A 20,010-nucleotide genomic window follows, 5' to 3' on the forward strand; every position below is an offset into this window, starting at 1 on the left:
CATTCCTTTAATTACAGTTCAATCTGCACACAAACTGTCCCTGCACTCTTTCTTGAAGATGGGATGCAGTCGTCACAATCGGGGGGAAAAGAGACAAGACGAACAGGGAGAGCAGAGAGGCACAGCAAATTTTAAGGAGTGAGAGGAAAGAAAGATGTGCAGACAGACAGAGTGGCGTGTGACGCAGCAGCGGAGCAGAACACTCTCTCCCGAGCCACTGCATTCCAGACAGACAAGTCCTTGAGAGCACTTGACTGGCAGCGGATTTATCTACAGTGAAAAGCACCAGCAGGTACCCAAATGTTGTCTTTACACGGCTGAAGGAAAGAGCTATGCCCTCAAATTTCTCAGCTGTGAGTTACAAACGTAAATTAAGGTGTCAGAAAAATACTTCTAGACATAGACACCGAGAGAATTTTCTCCCTGCAGAAGTCACTAGAAAGGGAACTGAAGAATGTTTTCACCAGGAAGAAAATTAACCAGGAGGGATGACTAGATATCAAAAGGCCACATGGGTACTGGAGAGATGGCCCAGTGGCTGCCCTTTCAGAGGGCCTAGACTCAGTTCCCAGCACCCAGAGAGTGGCTCGCACCATCTGTAACTTCAGTTCCAGGGGTCTCTGACGCCCTCTTCTGGCTTCCACAGGCACTGCACATGTATGGTGAATAGACACATATGCAGGCAAAACACCCATATACCCAAAATAAAAATAAAGGGGAGCAGGAAGCAAGGTTGAACAAAGAAAGTGGTCAACACGATATTTGGAGATTTACATTAGTATCACCTCAGAACACACACACACACACACACACACATGCGCTTACACATGCACACGTATGTGTACACACACACACACACACCACACACGCCCCCACACACATGTTATGGCTTGTGTAACTGTCTCCCAAAGGTCCATTTGTTCAATGGCTGGTTACCAGCTTGGTGCTGCTGATGACAGCTAGGAAGCAGAAGAGATGAGCCCTGCTGGGGGGTAGTCACTGGGATGTACTGGGAGGAAACCAAAGACTCTGTTCCCCTCTTCCTCTGTGTTTCCAGCCATGAGGTGAGAGGCCCGGCTGGAAAGCAAGCCTGGCATGGACAGTGGCTGGGATGCCAGCTGTACATACAGTGACCAGGAAGGATGGATGGGGAAGAGCAGCAGACCAAGCCCAGGCAGAGCCTGCCGAGGAGCATCAGCGTTGTGTATCATGGAGCCTTAGGTAGCCATTCTAAGGAAATATTTATAAGAATGGATAGCTAGCTTTCTTCTGTACCGAGAGGCTGTGGAGGCTGCGTAACCCTCTCAATTACCTTCCTATAGACGTGGTTCTGAGTCTACCAGGCAACACCGTGGGGCACATTCTCCTCCCTGTGGTCCTTGAGAAATGGCATTCAGTGTTGGCTGTTGTGTTTGGCTATGTGAATAAGTCATCCTTGAATGTAGTCTGTGGGCTCCAATTCAAGGTTCTCCTTGCAGTCAAAGAAAGGAACCCAGAGGAGTGAACCTGCCCTGACGTGTGCCCCTCGGCCTTGGCTGGAAGGTGTCTCCATGGCAACCAGCCTACAAGCTACACTCCTATTAATGGGAACTTACGGAGGGTGTGTGGGATGAATAGGAGATGCTGCTGGGAAATGGCCTCAGTGGTCCTACCTCCTCCTGGGATGCCATCCTGGGGACAAAGGGTTCAGATCCACCGACTGGTATTTGGAAATTGAAAAAAAAAAAAAAAAAAAAACCAAAACCTGCTGCTTATTTTTTTCCAGTGGACTGACCAAATCAGTGATCAATGAATTGTTTGTGTTTATACACATATAGTTGACTACAGGAAGCAAGAGACTTTCCCTGCGGCAGTAGAGAGACTAGGAGACGTCTCAACTCTGGCCTTCCTTCCCATCCCACGTCACTCTCTCTGTTTCAACAAAGAGGCACCCACAGAGACGCTCCCCTGGGTGTCCTCTGTGCTCTGGGCCATTAAGGGGTGGAGAAGAAAGCAATATTTCTTTGTCATGTCTTCCTGATAGGTCCTGTGGCCTCTGCACCCCCAACGCATACCGTGAGGATGGCTATATGCAGGAGCAAGGTGAGGAGGCAGACCGGGTATCTCAGGTACACCAACTCTGCCTTTGCTGGAAAGGGGAACATGAATGTCAGCTATTTAAGTAATCTGGTAGGTGACCATCTTAGGTCCATTTTCTGTTGCCATAACAGCACACCAGAGAGGGTAATTGATAAAGACAAAGAATTTAGTTCCTGGAGTTCTGAAAGCCAGGATCTAAGGATGAGGAGTTGTGTCTGTTGAGGGTCTTCAGTCTGGCAGGGGTCACACACAAGTTTCTTCCTCTTTTTGTAGAGCCACAGAATATGGCCAGACATGGGGGCACGTGTCTATAAGCCAACACTTAGTTCACGGCCAGCCCGGGCTATGTAGTGATACTCTATCTAAAACAAACAAACAAACAAACAAATAAACAAGCAAGGACTAGCGATATGGCTTAGTGGCTAAAGGAGCTTGCTGTACAAGCCTGGGGATCTGAGTTCGATACCTAGGACCCATGTGGATGTGGAAGGAGAGAACTGTCTCTACAGATCTGTTCTCTAGCCTCCACAGGGCGTTGTGTTATTGCCACCCACACGCGCACAAACTCATCCACTAATAATGAACCCTTCAAAGCAAGCAAAAAACCAACTGTGTTGTGGTATAATGTAAATACGACAATGTGGTTATTCATGGTACATTCAAAGTGTGTCAGTTATAAGTTTGACGAATGATGGCACCCAGGTGACCAACCAGGATTGGGTCTCTATGGCCCTGAATTCTCACAGCATTTCCTTACGCCCCCTTCCTTCTGCCTCTAACCATAGTGGCGACTTGATTTGCTTTCTATTATGCTATTGATTTCCTGAAGAGTCGGGCCGTTTGCCTTGTCGAGTGTGTCACGGGTCCAATTGTTTCCTTGTAGGAGTCATTAACCTGATATTCCAACTATTGTATTTCCTGTGCACTGGAAGACAGGCCTACAGGCTTGGCTAAATACAGTTAAACAACGAGACAGACACAAAAGCTTCACAGATGACTTCCTGTCGATGCATCACCAGGTCGAGGACTATATGTTGATTTCTTTGCTTCGACTGACCGCAGGACTGTCCTTGCGAAGAATATTATTTCCTTAAAATTTGAAGGTATCTGCCCAGGGTTTTGCTTGCTTTCATGTTAAAAGCCAGCATTAAGGGATCCATTATTTCCCCTGCTTCAGGGTTCTTTGTAGAAATAGCACGTAATGCCAGACTGCACAGATGGAAGTTGTAGGATGGGAGGAGATGCTGGTCTATCTGTTGCCATTGGCAAAGACGATGGCCTGTGCTATGTATGAGGCCTTATAGGGGCTTAGGAGCCAAAGTCCCCCAGGTCTGGGTTTGGGGTCTTGATTTGATTGACAGAGTCTGCAGCCCTTGAAGATGTGGGTGTGAGGACATTTCCCAAGCAAGGGCTGGAAGATGTAAGGTGTAGGCTAGTCAATGGACTGTGACAGAGAGGCCATTTGAGATTTTGAGACTCTTGGGGGTGGGGGTGTCAAGGGCTTTTAAAGCTTGGCAGACACTCATGGCTTTAGCATTGTTGGCTGACCCTCTCTTTAGGACCTGTCTGTACTTCTTGGGGGGAAAAATGCATGTTCTGCAAGAGCTTGGGGTCCCCTTGAGGAGCTTCTGTCTCTGTGGTAGGGTTTCTTGGTATCATTTCTGGGCCGTTTGGGGACTGGCTCTCCACAGTGACTTCTTCACCGTGTCTGTACTGCAGCTCCCAAGGCCTGAGGACAGAAGGAGCAAGTTTTTTTTTTTTTTAAAAAAAAAGATTTATATATTTTTATTTTTATGTGCATGAGTATTTACCTACATGGAGGTATGTGCACCACATGCATGTAGTTCCCATGGAGGTCAGAAGAGGGCCTCCGATTCCCTGGAACAGATTGACAGCCAAATGTCAGAGTGGATGCTGGGAACTGAACCTGGGTCCTCTGCAGGAGCAGCCAATGCTCTTAACTGTAGAGTCATCTCTCCGACCCCTGAGATTCCTGCTTAATTATTTCATTTCTTAGTTGTTTCTTTTCAGATTGGCCTCGAGTTTGCACTGATTCTCCTGATGATGCCTCTTGAGTGTGGGGATTACAGCCATGGGCTGCCACACGGAGCTAAGATTCCATATCTGACTTTGCCCAGCCCTTACCTTTCTCCAACATTCCAAACAAGGCTGCCTTCCTTGCCACACCTGTGTCCCAACTTAAATGCTTGTTAGGTGGGTGAACAGAGGGATTTGGGCCTGGGAATGGTTTCAGGTGCCCCCAGGCACCCATGATTTAAAATATTATAATTCACAGGTTTTAAATAAGGCGTCAATATAATCCCCACCCCCCTCTCTCCTCTGTCTCTTTCTCCCTGGCACAGGATCTCACGGTACAACTCTGACTGGCCTGGGACTTGCTGTGTAGGCCAGCTTGTTCGATCTTTCTATCCCCAACACAAGACAGGGTGTCACCGTGTAGTCCTCCCATCTCTTTGACACAGGGTCTCACTGTGTAGCTCTGGTTATCCTGGAACTCCACACGTAGATCAGGTTAGCCTTGAACTCACAGAGATCTACTTGCCTCTGCTGGGGTTAAAGGTGTGTGCTGTCACGCCTAGATAATTATTTTATTCCTATTGTTGCCACTAATCTCTTACTGTGCCTAGTTTATGAACTAAGTGCTGTCATAGCTATGCAGGGATAAGAGAGAAAGAGAGGGAGAGGACAAAAGAAGGATGTCGTGAACAATCCCCCACTAATAAGGGAGGAAGACTTGGTGATGAGCGAAGATCCCAACTCCACTGGCTGCAAATTTCCCCAGTGGTCCCACCCTTAGTTGCATCTCAAGGAGTGGTCCAATGGCGGTTCATTATTCTGCCCTTTGTTCTGCTTCTATTATCTCCTGTCCCTGGCTTCCTGAGCAGCAAAGGACTTGTGCTTTCCGTAGAGACAACAAATGATGGTGTGGCTGCCTTTAGTGATAACTAGTAAAAATAAATAAATAAATAAATAAATAAACAAACAAACAAACAAATAAATAAAAGTAAAAATCCACACGAAAGGGCTCAAATTGGATTTGGTATAACATGCTGAGCAAATAAACTAGGATTTCCTTTTATTTGGGAGTAGATGTGCAAAAAAACCTCTGCAGATGGTTTAATGCCGCTTCATGGCCTGCACTGGGAATCCTTCCTTGCGCTTTCAGCACTTCAGTCTTCATTGAATATGTGCATTGACGGCTGGCATGCGCTCTCTACAAACAGAGAGAAAGGGACGTGTTCTTTGGAACCAGAAGGATCTGGTCGAATACTGGCTCTGCCACTTATTTGCTGGGCAACTTTAGGGCAAGTTTTGAGCTCTTTGAGAGTCAAGATGCCCCCATGACATACCAGTCCAATGTGATAGGAATTTGGTACATTGTGTGCAGTGATAAATTCTTTTCTTAAAAAGACTTATTTGTTTATTTTATGTGTATGAGTCCTCTGTCTGCATATATGCCTGCGCATCAGAAAAGGGCATCACATCCCACTATAGATGACTGTGAGGATGTCTTGAACAATCTCCCCACCTAATAAAGAAGACTTAGTGATGAGCAAAGACCCCAACTCCTCTGACTGCAACTAGCGGGCCACCATGTGGTTGCTGGGACTTGAACTCAGGACCTCTGGAAGAGCAGCCACTGCTCTTAACCCCTAAGCCATCTATCTCTTCAGTCCTCAATAATGATGAATCCTTAAAGTGCAAGTGTCCCATGTGATATAAAAGTCAAATATAGTTCCTAGTAGCTAGGAAGTTTCTTGATTTTGTTTTGTTTGATCTTATGCTTTGTAAAAGGCAGCTCACTACTTAGCCCAGAACCTTACTATGTCGTCCAAGCTGGCCTCACACTTGAAGCCTTCTATGTTAGCCTGTGGATAGCTCCAGTGTCCACCCTCCCAGTGCACCTTGTGCCCTCTGTATTACACCCCTTAACACAGGGGGTAGACCAAAAATGAACTGCATCTAGAGGTCCTAAGTTCTAGGTGAGGTTGAAGTCATTTTCTAGATAAAGGGTAAATAATCTTTGACCATGTCTTCCAGAGAAAGAGCCAAAAACACCCATGAAGAACTCCAAACTTCAAAACGCTCATCTTGTTAGTTCTCCCAAGGGAAGGTCAGTTTGGAGGTATCAGGAATAAAGTCACCCACTGTGGGACACGGTGATGAGGAGAGTGAGGGGCTCCCCTCGGAGGGGCTTCTCCTTGGTATCCCCTAGAAACTCCCTTTCCAGTCTTCAGGTTTAGGCCAGTGAAGGGTGACAATAGTGGAAGCTTTCACTTTCTTCTGCTGGGTCATGTGTCTACCAAGGAACTCTACAATCGCATATGTGCGTATAAGTATGGAGCATGCATATGCTTATTATAGGCATGTGTGTGGATACATGTGCATATGTGTGTTCATTTATGTATATGTGTGCATGTTTGTGTATGTGTGAGTATATGTATATATATGTATGTGCAAATGTGTGTATGTATATGTACTGTGTGCATGTGTATATGAGTATATGTAGGTGAGTGTGTATATGTACATGCTTCTGTGTGAGTATGCACGTGTGTCAGTGTGTGTATGTATGCGTCTACACAAAGTGTGTACATGCATGTCCATGAAGTCAAGCATCCCAAGGAGATGTCAGTGGGAGCAAGTTGTCAGATGTGGTGAATACATGAGCTTTTGTCAGTTCTGAAACATTACTTAATTGTTAGGATCCTCTTTCCCTTGAGGATTTGAAGGTTCCACGTCCCTTTATGGTCCTCAGACAAATCCCCGGGTACTCTGAAACCAAGAAAACAGGCACAGATCTTACCTTCCAGAGGTTTACAGACTAAAGTAGATCCTAGAAACCTCCTAGGATGCTTTAAGAGTAGTGAGGTCTTTCAAGGCCAGCTTGGTCTACATATTGAGTTCCAGGAGAGCCAGTGCTACATAGTGAGAGTTTGTCACAGGGAAAAAGAAGGAGAGGGAGGGTGGGGGAAGAGAGAGAGAGATAGAGAGAGAGAGAGAGAGAGAGAGAGAGAGAGAGAGAGAGAGAGAGGTAAAAAGAAAGAGAGAAAAAGAAAAAGAAAAAAAATCAGCCGGGCGGTGGTGGTGCACAGCTTTAGTCCTTTAATCCTAGCACTAGGGAGGCAGGGGCAGGAGGATCTCTGTGAGTTCGAGGCCAGCCTAGTCTACAAGAGATAGTTCCAGGACAGGCTCCAAAGCTACAGAGAAACCCTGTCCCCAAAATGGAAAAAAAGAAAAGAAAAGAAAATTCTGGGACTTGACCCCTAATAGAGGTTCTGACTGGTGTTGGTCCAGGATATACGCTGACCATGGAGATCTGAGAGCTGCCTGGTGACTCTAACGTACATCCTAGGCTACAAGCCTTGTGGAAAGAACTTAGGGTGGAGCAACATTGATAGCCTCCGGGAGTGTTAATACTACCATGTAAACTCACAACACATGACTGAAAAGCTGTAAGATTTGATGCTACCGTTCTCTTTTGCATGCTGTGTGAATGTGTGCATACATACATATTCCATTTTTTAAATTGTTTATAATTAGGCTGGAGAAATGGCTCGGCAGTTAGCATTGCTGCTCTTCCAGAGGACCTGGATTCAATTCCCAGCATCCACACAGTGTCTTACAACTGTTTGTAACTCCAGTTCCAAGGGATTTGACCTCCTCTTCTGACCTCTTTGAACACTAAGCACCAAACACACAAGTGATACATAGACAGGCAGACATGGACAAAACATCCATGAACTTAAAATCATTTAAAAATTTATTATTTTCTCTCTCTCTGTCTCTGTCTCTCTCTCTCTTTCTTTTTCAGAAAAGATCTCACTATAGACCTAGGCTGACCTGGAGTTAACTATGTGTCGCAGGCTTGCCGAGACCTGCAATCCTCTAGTTTAGGCCACACAAATGTCTACTTTGATTTTTTTAAAAAAATTAGTGGGCTGGAGAGATGGCTCAGCCGTTAAAAGCACTGACTGTTCTTCCAGAGGTCCTGAGTTCAATTCCCAGAAACCACATGGTGGCTCACTACCATCTGTAATGAGATCTGGTGTCCTCTTCTGGGGTGCAAGTACGCATGCAGGCAGAACACTGTACATAATAACTAACTAACTAAATAAATAAGTACTCATTGTTAGCCCATACTTTAAAAAAATTAGTTATGGTCATATCCACATTTTTGATGGTGCTGAGCAGTATTGACTATGTAGTGTGGGTATAATTTGGTCATAATACTTACCACTTCCCCATTAGATGGACTTGGATATTTATCTGTGTTTACTATCATTTTAATTGGTACAAAACTCTCCCTTTAAAAATGTGCTTATTAGGGGGCTGGAGAGATGGCTCAGAGGTTAAGAGCACTGACTGCTCTTCCGGAGGTCCTGAGTTCAATTCCCAGAAACCACATGGTGGCTCACAACCATCTGTAATGAGATCTGGTGCCCTCTTCTGGCCTGCAGGCATACATGGAGGCTGAACACTGTGTACATAATAAATAAATCTTTTAAAAAATGTGCTTATTATTTGTCTTATGGTATATGTGTGTTGTTGTAGTTAGGGTTTCTATTGTTGTGAAGAGACACCATAACCACAGCAGCTCTTATAAAGAAAACATTTAACTGGGCAGGTTTGCAGTTCAGAGGTTTAGTCCATTATCAGCATGGTGGGACATTGCAGCATACAGGCAGACACGGTACTGGAACAGGAGCTGAGAATTTTGAGAAGGCAACAGGATGTGGACTGAGACACTGGGTGTAGCTCTAGTATAGGGGACCTCAAAGCCCACCCCCTCAGTGACACACTTCCTTCAACAAAGCCACGCCTCCTAAGAGTGCCACTCCCTATGACGTTATGAGGGCCAGTTGCATTCAAACCACCACCTAGCTATATGCATGCGGGGAGCGAGTGCCTGCACCCATGTGCGAGCGTGTTGTGGCCAGAGAGCGACCTTGGATGTTTTCCTTTTCTACTGCGGCAGGGTCTCTCACTGAACTTGAATCTAGGGCTCACAGTTGTGTCTGTGACCAGTCAGCAAGCTCTGGAGATCTGTCTGTCTCCATCCTTCCAGTGCCGGGATTCTGGGCACCTCATTTTCGGGTGGGTGCTGGGCACTGAACTCTGCTCCTCACGTTTGTGCAGTAGACACTCTCCCTGCAAAGCTGTCTCCTGGACCCCATTTGAAGACTCTCTAGAGCAGCGAAGACACAACGTCAGCAGTTAAGTAAGTAGAATTAGCCCTGGGCCTCAGCATCCTCTTACGGCTGACCAATGATGTGCTGATTTCTGCGAATACCAGAAGCCTTTTGTGCAAAACGAAACTGCTTGAGACTTGATCTCATACTTGAGTTCTATAACAAACAACAGAGAAATGTTCTCGTCAGGCAATGGAGATGGTTGCTATGGGAAACCGCAAGAGACTGTGGACATGGCTCAGAGGGAGGAAGAATTATAAAGAGATCGTTAGACTGAAGACAGGGAGCTGGGAACAGGCCACACAGCAAGTGGCAGGTTTTGATGGTGTTTCAGCCTGTGACTCCTCATTCACCCATCATTTGGCATGAGTACAGTAGAGGTGGGGGATGAGGATACCCACTGACTCCTCCTTCCCCTCATGAGCAAATAATGCCTCAGCAGGAAACAAATGAGGAGGGTGTACTTTGGAAATATCACCTTGGAAGGTGCTGGGAGCTGAGGATTCCTGGCCAGCAGATCCCAGAGGCTAGATCTCACTGAAGCATCTGACTGTATGCTTATTCCTTCTGACATAAAAACTACAGGATGCTGGGTCACGCGCTGGACCAGCTGCCTCTGGTGCGGAAGCTACCTTAGTGGGACCTGATGTGGTGCTCAACTCCTAGGGCACCTGTGAGGGTCCCTGCAGGTGTCACAGCAGGCAGGGAAACAAACTGCAAAGAAGTAAGGATGAAAACAGTAACATGAGGAACGGCTTGTTGGGGTTTCTGTCCTGCCCAGTACCCCACATCCGGAAAACCCCAGAGAAAATCATACAGAGATCTCCATAAGTTATAACACTGATTGGCCCATTAGCTCAGGCTTCTTATTAACTCTTGTAGCTTATATTAACCCATTATTCTTATCTATGTTAGCCACATGGCTCTGTACCTTTCACAGCAGGGTAGGTTACATCTTGCTTCTCAGTGGTCTGGGCAGGACTGCAGAGGGAACTTCCTGCTTCCCAGAATTCTCCTGTTCTCATCGCCCCACCTCTACTTCCTGTCTGGTTGACCCACCTATATTTCCAGCCTGGTGAATCAGTGTTTATTTAAAACACAATTGACAGAATACAGTCAATTATCCTGCACCAGAAAACTCAGTTCAAATTGACTTCCTCAACCTGAATCAAGCTTTGGGGAGTCTGATGCCAGGCAGTTTATTGTCAGCGTATTTTAAACACAGGGCAATTTGGAAAAAAAAAATGTTTTCAGGCAGCATTCATTCCCTTTTGTGCTATACAATAAGACGTAAGATGTGACTATATAGAGACTCCTTTGCAAAGTACATGTGACCAGGAGGGTGGGCTCTGTAGCAAAAAGGTCTAGAATCTAGGGTGGTTTCTGACCAAGATAGCCTAGAGGTCAGGAGACCATAAAGGACATGGGACAGCCTTCTTAAGGATGGGCTCTATTGACTGGGAGCTTTATAGATAAAGGTCTAGGGAGGGAGAGTCTGGGATAGATGTTCTGGGGAATTTGGGTGAAGTCTGCCCGAGTGAGACAGACAGCTACAGGTCACCAGGTGGTGAACAATATCCACTTCCAGTCTTCTGGATGGAAAACAGGTACTTCCTCCTCTGAGGACACACTCCTGTATGATTAGCATTCCCGGTTTCCCTGGTGGTCTGTGGGTACAAGGACCTTTGTGCCCCCACCAATATCAGACACCAGGACAGGTGGGATTAAGAGGTCATTGGGAGGCTCCGGTGTGTCAGCCTGGCCCCAAACCTCAATGGTGGTTAGTCAGCATTAAATGTGAGCATTTAGCATGTTTGCTACATCGGGTGCACTGGAGTTTAGTAACTTTTTAAATTTTTTTAAGGAACCGTGTTTCTCAAACAAATGGTTGTAAAGACACTGTTAACCTATCTCATGAGGCAGCTGGATTGCTCTAGGTGTGGGTCTCTTGATGTAAGATTCCCCTCTGTATGCTATGAAAATGTTTTATTACCATTGGTTAATAAAGAAGCTGCTTCGGCCTATGGCAGGGCAGAATAGGGAGACACCACATAGCTGCCAAAGGATAAAGATGTCAGAACCTTACCAGCAAGCCACAGCCTTGTAGTAATACATAGATTAATAGAAATGGGTTAATTTAAGAAGTAAGAGCTAGTTAGAAATATGCCTGAGCCATCGGCCAAACAGTGATGTAATTAATATAGTTTCTATGTGATTATTCAGGTTTGGGCAACCGGAAAACCAATGTGCAGTCTCTGACTACAATCTGTTTTGCTGAGTAGCCTTGACCTTGACTATTATAAGTATGAAACAGGTGTGCTCCTCACGGGACGCTCCAGTCAAGCCCAAAGTTCCTGAGGCTTTGCCAGGCAGTGACTCTGTCAACCAGGCCTCACCTTACCAAAAGCTGCAGATTTATTCTTCTGAGAAAATGTTGAGTCACAGGCATTCACAGGACATTCCAAACCATTTCTTTAGGGGATTTAAAAAAAATTTTATTTTATTTTATGTGCATGTATGTGTGAGGATGCCAGATTCCCCTGGAACTGGAGTTACCGACAGCTGTGAGCTGCATGTGGGTGCTGGGAATTAAACCCAGGTCCTCAGTGTGCTATAAAGCAAGAGGACCCCTGATCTCTGTGGTCTGCAGATGAAGGTGGAAGCCGGGACCAGGGGTTCTGAGGGCTCAGGTGTACAGCTCCTTTCAAAAGATTTTCACACAGGGCTGTGGCCAGCCTCAGTGTTAGAGTGCTTTTGTGGTATGCACGAGGTCCTGGATTCCATCCCCAGCACCACGCACGTGCGTGCGCGCGCGCGCACACCCACACCCACACCCACACACCCCCCCCCCCCCCCCACACACGCCGAATACTATGGTTTAAATTGAACATCTAAATTGATATTCCTTTTTTTTCCCCCTTCAAGACAGGGTTTTTCTAGCTGTCCTGAAACTTGCTATGTAGACCAGGCTTGTCTCAAATTTACAGAGATCTGCCTCTTGTGTGCTGCTGGGATTAAAGGCATGCACCACTACTGCCTGGCTAATTTGCTAATCTTAATTTGTGACTGAGGAATCCAGGCCAAGGAACCATTTTCTCAAAGTGAAGTTGAGTGTGCTCTTTGTCTGTTGTTTCGTTTTGTTTTATTTTGTTCTCCTCAAAGGAGACCCAAATCGGTGGTTTTGTGGTTTCCAGCATGTAATCAGTCATGAGAAAGCACTTACAGGTCATCCGGCACACCAAGGCTGGTTTGTTTTCTTCAGGTCCTACCAGCAATGCTTGGCCCTCTTCCTTTCCTTCTCCCTGAACCCCATGGGCCCCAAAGCATCGGGCTGTAACTAATAGAGGCAGGACCCACACCCAGCTCCACTCACAAGAGTGCCATCATGGGGCAGCTGCTCCACTGGGCTGGAGTCACAGAGGGCGGTGTCTCAGAGGCCTCTGAGTGGACAGCTAACGTAGAGATTCTCATCATGTCTCTGTGGGTCTTGGATGCTATCTTTTCCTTACTGGAGAGTCTTTGGTCACTATGACTGGCCCTGGATTTGTGAGGGGTGACTCTTGGATTGGGGGATATCTCTTGTCCCTTGTCTGGGGCACAAAGTCCTTGTGCTCATAGAAAAACTAAGAACGTTAAACATTCATGCTTGTCTCTCCAGTGGAAGGTTTGTGTACCTGTTTCTTTCTGGAAAGCTGGGAGGTAATTAATAATCCGGTGATCTTTACTATCTGTAGCACCAGGCCTCACGTGAATCCCCCAGACTAGTATTTTTATCCCAGAGTCTTCCTCCTTAGACCTTTATCCTGGGCACTTTTTCTCAGTCAACAGAACCCATTCTTACGGAAGATGTCACATGCACTTTGCAAAGGAGTTTCAATGTAGTCAGGTCTTGAGCTTTATTGTGATAATTGCCACTAGAAAAACTTTTCCCAAAGTTGTAGTGTCTTTAAATATGTCAAAAATAAACTTCCTGGGGTCAGATTCTACAAGTTTGAACCAATACTGGCTAAGTCATGTTGAGCCAGATTTCCTTCTTGCCTCGCAGGGATTGTTATTCTGTCAGCCCTTGCAGAGACCCATATGCACAGCGTACAACAGTCAAAACCACTCACAGCTCACTTTTTCCCAGAGGGGATATCCTGAGGATGTTCCTTCCCATTACACTTGACACCACAAACACACACCACAATCATGCCGCACGGATAGTAACCGCTTCTTCACACTCACACAACACACACACTACACCACAAGTCACAAGTATAGCACGTGCATGCTTCATACCCCACACTCACAAAGCATGCATACTACAATTGCACACCACCCACAAGTACATCACATGTTGTAACATACATTATACACATAACACATTCATATGACACAATATACCATATACGTTCCTACTCCAACATCCCTATATTCTCCAAGCTTCCAAAGGTCTTCCCAAATCCAGGGCAATACCCTGACCTTGGAAGAGACCTCCAGTGTGTGACCTTCTCTCATGTAAGAGGGTGGTACCATCTTTCAATGTGTGCTGTTCTCTGGTGTAAGAGGCGGGTACCATCTTCCAGTGTGTGCTGTTCCCCCGTGTAAGAGGAGGGTACCGTCTTTGCTGGTGTGCTGAATGGAAAAGAGGAGGCCACTGCCTGGTTGTTATACTCCATCATCAAGAAAGTTGCATGCTTTTGAAGCACTGAGCACTGAGCCAGGCATAGTAGCACTTGACTGCAATCTCAGCACTTGAGAGGATGGGATAGGAGGATTGCTGCTAAATCAAGGCTAGCCTGGACTACATAATGAATTCAAGGTCAGCCCGACATAATAAGAAAACTGTGTCTCAAAGAACAAAACAAAGATTGCTTTTTTTCTAAGAATATAGCGATGAATGCCTATCGGGCCAGCACTTGGGAGGTAGAGGTAGGAGAATGGGGAGTTCAAAGCCAGCTTTGTCTACACTTCAAGTTCTAGGGGAGAGCCTCATCTCCAACAGAACAACAAAAGCAGCGGACGTGTTTTCTTCACTGTCCTTCTCCTGTATTTATTTAGTAACTCAGCGTGTCAGAGGCCAGAGAGCAGCGTGGACTTGAACCTGGGCCCTACAGCTGAGTAGTTAGTGCTAAACCAGCCTGCCTCCATCTTAGACTTGAAAGCCATCTTACAGTAAAGACAAACCAGGTCCATCCCTGTATATGACTGAGCCTGTTTCTCAAGGATTGGGCTATAGCCCACCTGTAACCTTAACTATGAATGGTTCTGTACGGCCCGTTCCAGGAAACAGCAGCCATGCCTTCATTTCTAAAGGTTATGATGGTCGCCTATGATGACCTTGTTATGACTACCTTGTGACTGTGTCTTTGCTTCAACCTGTCGTCATGGGCAACTCTATGCTTATGTTCTGTGTCTGGAACCCCACCCATTGGCCCACCACACCACCTTCCGTTTGGAAGTCCTCTACCCCTGAGCTATAAAAGCCCTTACCTTCCCACATCTACTGCCAATCTCCTGAACCCCTCTTTGAGGAGAGTCAGCCTGTGTACACAGACAGAAAAGCTCCCTTTAATGAATTTGGCCATGATTTGGGTCAGTGGTCTTTCTCCTCGTATCTGTGGAGTTAACAGGAGTTGGCCTGAAAGAAAGGAGGTGAGGGGTGGTGAAGATCTGTACCCGTGCTCCTCAGGGAGGACGGGGGCGAGCGGCCTCATCGAACGCCAGACAGGCGAAACCCAAGGGCATGGTGGCTAAGGCTGCGCTGAGTGGCAAAGGGAATTGTCTAGAACGAACTACAAGCTTGGATGGTCTGAGGTGGGAACAGGCAGGGAATGCTGGGAAGTGATGTGTTTTGTTCAGGAAATGTTGAGTCTGGGGCCCTTGTGAGGACACTGAATGGTTCGTCAAGAGACTAGATGCAGAGACCGGGGTCAGTCAGATGTAGAGGAGACTTTAGCCCTGCAGAACTAGTGGGCATTTCATCGCTACAGATTCCACAGAGTGCTTGGCTCGGCCTGACAGGAGGAGCCCGCCGTGTCCCAGCGCACCGATAACTCGGCAGACTGAGCCAGTGAATGGCCCCTCTTTACCCAGTGAGTCTTCAATCGTTGTTATGCAAGTCGCTCAGCCTGGTGCTTAAGGAGTTCATTTCCTACTTAAATCTCATTAGATATCAAATTCCTCCACCATAAAACGGCGGAGTAGAAATTTAGCTTCCCGAGCTGTGTGGAAGCGGCATCACCCGCCAGAGTCCAAAGGAAAGCTGAGCGAAGGAAACAGCGTCTTCCTGCCTGGGCTGGGTTAGCTTCTGGCGGGGAGGTTCGCTCTTCGGGACTCACACGGGGCACATTTGCTAGTGGAAACCCTGTGTTTCCATTCGGGCCATTCGGGCCTGTGACAGATTGCTGTCCCTCTGTCACCTACGCCCCCAGTACCCTTCGTGTAAAGTGCTGAGGGAACATTACTGGATAGCCAAGCCTGGGCAAGGAAGACAAAACCAGGATGTGCCTCACTCACTACATGGCTTTGGGGGCTGCCTCCCACGGCCCTGAGTGAGGCTCTTTGACTCACTTTAGCCCTGGCCCTTGTTCATAGATTCAAGACAAAAACCTAGGTGTTGTGATGCTGGCTTTTAGAGCTCTGTGTGGGTGGTTTTGATTTTTTGTTTTGTTTCTTTTTTCCTGGACCTTAAGGATTTTTTTTTTAAATTATGTGTATGTCTATGCGGAGGATATGTGTATTTGCATGCAGGTACCCTTGGAAGCCAGCAGAGGGCAACAGATTCCTCTGGAGCTGGAGTTACAGGTGGTTGTGAGCTGCCCAACATGGGGGCTGGGAAATGAGCTTGGACCTTCTACAAAAACCATCTCTTCAGTGCCCAGACTTCATTGCTTTAAATTCACCTGGCACAGCCTGGCTTAGAATTCCTTCTCCCTACCTGTCCTCAGCTACCCGGAAGTCCAGTCCTCCTTTCCCCTGGGCTTTACAGGCTCTTTGGTCCATACTTTCCTTAAAGAACTGATCACACGAGGTGCATATATCTGTTTCTTCTGACCCCATTGCAGGACGGTCTAATGATGCAGACCTTGATGTGTGTCAAACATGCAATAATTATTAACCACTGGACCAATAGAGGCTGCCTGTCGGACCCTGTGCTTGTCCCCAGAACACAGAGATGTGACTGCGGCGGTGTGTGGGGAGCGAAGGCCACAGGAGCAGGCCATCCAATTCTGCCTGCCCCTGCTCTCCTTCCCCTTCTAACATGCAGACATCCCATTCCTATCCAAATCTGGAATCTTCTCAGGCTCGGGGGAGAGGGAGCATCCTGAGTCTAACGTGAACCAGCCTCTCTACCCTTCCTTACTCCAGTTCTCTGTTTCCTTTTTGGTCCTCACCATCCTTCACCATCTGTCTCTTTCTTGGTACCTGCTCCGGGAGGGGAGGCCCCCAAGTGCCCCTCTTTCCTGGTTGTAGGTGGCACCATTTTGGGGGCTGGGTTCCTGGTCTGTAAGAAAGAGAGATGGAGTTGAGCATGCATAAACATCCACAGCTCTCTCTTCCCCGGCACTGGATGTGAGGTGACCTGCGGCTTTAAGCTCCTGTTGCCTTGGCCCTACCCCACCCCGCGACGATGGACCGTGACCTTGAACTGTGAGCAGAACAAACCCCTGCTCATCCGGCACTGCCTTTATTAAGGTATTTGATCACAACAGAAAGACAACTGAGACCGCCCGCTTCTTCATTCTTTGAGGAATGAGGGAGTGCGGTCAGCTGAGGATAACTTTAGCTCTGTTGCCTGGAGACCGGAGAGGAGCAGGTCTGCGTGAGGACAATGCTAGGGTAGCTTTAGACAACTGTGTTTGCCTGACCAGGGGCCGCCATGCAGCAATATCCATGCAGGAAGCAGCTGTAAGTCTCCAGCCTACAGGTCGTCTCAGGTCTGAGTCAGAGAGAGCGGAACCTTCAGAACCATCAGAACTGCAGTTCTGGCTTTTAAAATGATTCTTTGGATCATTTAAGAGGTGGCGGGCTGCTCCACTGTGGGGGCTGGCAGTGGGACAAGCAAGTTCGTGGCTTTCATTTGATGGCAAGGTGGGAGTTGACCCTGGAAGAACTGAGTTCTAATCCTGACTTTGCTACTCAAGTTGTTACCAGGAGTTTTGGGGTGTCTCCTTATAGTTATCAGATGATGCCAGAGAAATCGGGGACCTCCTTTCGGGGTTCCTAGCCTCACAAATAAAAGAATTTAAGCCAGACAGCAGTGGTGCACACCTTCAGTTCCAGCACTCTGGAGGCAGAGACAGGTGGATCTCTGTGAGTTTGAGGCCAGCCTGGTCTACAGAGTGAGTTCCAGGACTCGTGGACTGTCTCACGGAGAAACCCTGTCTCAAGAAACAAAACAACAACAAATAACATATTCTCTTAGTTAAGGCAAATTGCAATCAGCTCCAAGGAGAGAAGGAAGTGGTTCAGTTAATTTCTTCTCAGTTTGGTACAAACTAGAGACATCTGGGAAGAGGGAGCCTCAACTGAGGCACAACCTCCATCAGACTGGCCTGTGGACATGTCCGTGAGGGGCTTTCCTGGCTGCTGAGCAAGTCTAGAGGAAGCAAGTCAGTGAGCAGCGGTCCTCTGTGGGTCTGCCTCTGCCCCTGTGACCAGGTTCCAGCCCTGAGTCCAGTGAGCTGCGGTCCTCTGTGGGTCTGCCTCCGTCCCTGCCGCCAGGTTCCAGTCCTGAGTACCTCGAGGATGAGCTGTGGCCTATAAGCTGAAATGTACCTTTTCCTCTCCAAGGTGCATTGTGGTCATGGTGATGATCACAGCCACGGAGAGCAAACTAGAGCAGGGGGCTTTAGAGAGAGAATAAAGATGTCCAAAGTACCAGAAAAGCATCTATAGGCTGGGGTTAGCGTTCAAAAACAGAAACAAACAAAAATACCCACGGTAGAGCCTTTGAAAGGCAGACAGATGCAGTCCATCCTACCATCCTACCTGGGGACCTAGGGGACTTGCTGGGGATTCTGGGAAGGAAGAGCATCTCATTAAAGGGATAACCATCCTGCCAATCTCTTCAGTGTGGTTTAAGGGGATCCTGCTTCCTAGGGGTGGCCGCTTAGCCTGGTCACTGACACTAGGGATGTTAGGTGTCCAGTGTCATCCGTATCACACCATCCCACACACAAGATTCTATTCCCTTGAGCAAAAGTTTTTCCTTAATGAGTTTTTACTGCCATTCTAAGAGACCACACAGCCAACCACAAGCTGGAGTGCTGGGATTATCATTGCTGATTCTAGTGTTCCACTTACCAGCAAGAATATGCTGCATGGTTAATAAATATTAAAAATATAAGAAGCATTGCCACAAGAAACCATCCTTAAGAAGGGCCTGTGTTTTGCATTCTTTGTATCTCCTGTCCTTTGTGGTCCTCCGGGAGCCCAGGTCACATCTCTGAGGAGCACTTGGGTCAGAATTGGGGGACCCTAAAAGTCCGGCAGATACAGCAGAGTCATCCCAGCAACCCCACTGCCTCCGGTGCTATCTAGGAAGAGACCGCTCCTGCAGTAATTGTTTTCAAGATGGAGCCAGAAAGAGGAAATGGGTAATTACACAGGACTGGAAAATGTGCAAATTTCTCTTTGTTCCGAGCTGGGTCTCAAGCCGCCTCCTCACCAAGAGGATTTCCGTACCATTTAATTTGCCTCCAAGTGAGTAAAGACTGGAGTGGGTGGGTGGGGTAGAAAAATAATAAAGACAGGAGCAAGAAAATGAAGAAAGCTGATTTCTCTAGAGAAGACAAGAGAATGCTAACCTGTCAGTGAAGGGGACTGTAAGGAGCTAGCATGACCAACACTTTGTTAATTTTGTGGAATGGGTGAAGAATACAGAAGCCATCAGACATCTTGGCCCCTATCTCTGGGAGCTAACAGGTCTCCAGTGCCCTGTGTCCCCCTCACTTTGCCTTCCTGTATCCCTCAACTAAACAAAGCAACCTGACAACCGGCTGAAAAGGGGTCCCTTAAACTGCTTGGGTCTGGGCCAGCTTTAGTGATGGTTTTGTTCCGTGTGCACCAACCCAGCAGGTCTAAAAGCCTGCACCCGCAGTGGTGGGTTCTCCTGGCCCACAACACCTTAGGAAGTCAGGGAGTTAATGCTCAGACTTGGTTATAGGGCCCAGAGCCTCTGTAAAGTCATCCACAGCTAGGGGGTGACCAGTACCCCCCAAACCACCCTGTGTTCTCACTAGGGTACTTGCTCATTGAGGGATGTACACCTCCTGCACTTCTTGAGCTCCCCAAGACTAGGTCTGCCTTATTCGGCTCACCGCTGGGTACCCCAAACCTGCTATACCTCGAGGGAGGGTTATACCCTTAAAGCGTCAATAACCGCAGAGCGAGTGCATCCGGGAAAGCAACGTTGCTGACATGTATCAGGTGGGTACATGTCACACATGTCACACATGTACACATGAACACATGCTCCACAGCAGGCACGAACTGCTGGACTCAGACAGACCCCTTGTCACGGTTCTCTAAACCCAAACGCATGATGGCCTTTTGCCAGGCGTTTCTGCTGTGTTTGGCATTGTAAGTCATCTAGAGAGGATGTGAGTGTGGCTGGCAGGGTGGAGGTCTCCTGGAACACGGTGGCGTACGGTGTCCACAGCAATTCCGGGAGTCCGTCTGCACAGCCACTGACAGCTGCAGCAAGTTCTGTACAGACAAGACTGAAAAGCAA

Source organism: Myodes glareolus, chromosome 2 (assembly GCF_982192425.1).
Source record: "Myodes glareolus chromosome 2, mMyoGla1.1, whole genome shotgun sequence".
Taxonomy (NCBI): Eukaryota; Metazoa; Chordata; class Mammalia; order Rodentia; family Cricetidae; genus Myodes; species Myodes glareolus.